Here is a 1,076-nt window from a genome sequence, read left to right as displayed (position 1 = left end):
TGCTTTGTCACCCAGGCTAGAGTACAGTGGCGTGATCTTGGCTCACTGCAACCTCTGCCTCCTGGGTTCAAGTAATTCTCCTGCCTCAGCCTCCTGAGTGGCTGGGACTACAGGTGCCCGCCACCATGCCTGGCTGATTTTTGTATTTTTAGTAGAGACAGGGTTTCACCATGTTGGCCAGGCTGGTCTCGAAGTCCTGACCTTGCAATCTGCCCACCTCAGCCTCCCAAAGTGCTGGGATTACAGACGTGAGCTGCTGCACCCGGCCCAGAAACAACTTTATTGAGATATAACTTACATGCCATAAAATCCACCCATTTGGGAGAGAGATCCAAGATGGCTGATCACTAGCAGCTCGGGATTGTAGCTCCCAGTGAAAGTGCAGAGAACAAGAGGACGCCACACTTTTAGACGCATTTTTGTTGCTCACGCACCAGGAAATTCCCAGCAGAGGAGCCCCACGGGTCGCCAGCGCGACTCTTGTGGCCGGCTAGGCAGTTTTGCAGCTGCCTTGAAGCAGCGGTTCTTGGTGCAGAGTCAGAAAAGCACCATCAATCATAACGCAGCTGTTTTGGCTGGCACAGTGGGTTGCTCAGATTCCGGCGCTGGGAATCAACAAGTTGGACGGCAGAAACCCAATTATAAAGATGGTAATTATAAAGACCACAGATGGATAAATTTATAATGAAGGGAAGAAACCAGCCTAAAAAGGCTGAGAATACCCAAACTCAGAATGACTCTCCCTCTACAGGGGATCACAGTTCCTCATCAGCAACAGAACAAGGCCTGATGGAGACCAAGTGTGTTCCATTAACAGAAGCAGGCTTCAAAAGGTGGATGATAAGAAACTTCTGTGAATTAAAAGAACTTGTTCTAACCCAATGCAAAGAAACTAAAAACTTTGAAAAAAGGTTTGACGAAATGTTAACAAGAATACACAATTTAGAGAGGAATCTAAGTGAATGAATGGAGCTGAAAAATACAACATGAGAACTTCGCGAACTATGCACAAGTTTTAACAGCCGAATTGATCAAGCAGAAGAAAAGATATCAGAGGTCGAAGACCAACTTAATGA

This window comes from Sapajus apella, unplaced genomic scaffold (genome assembly GCF_009761245.1).
Source record: "Sapajus apella isolate SASKATOON/1434 unplaced genomic scaffold, GSC_monkey_1.0 scaffold214, whole genome shotgun sequence".
Classification (NCBI taxonomy): domain Eukaryota; kingdom Metazoa; phylum Chordata; class Mammalia; order Primates; family Cebidae; genus Sapajus; species Sapajus apella.
This window is presented reverse-complemented; position numbering follows the sequence as displayed.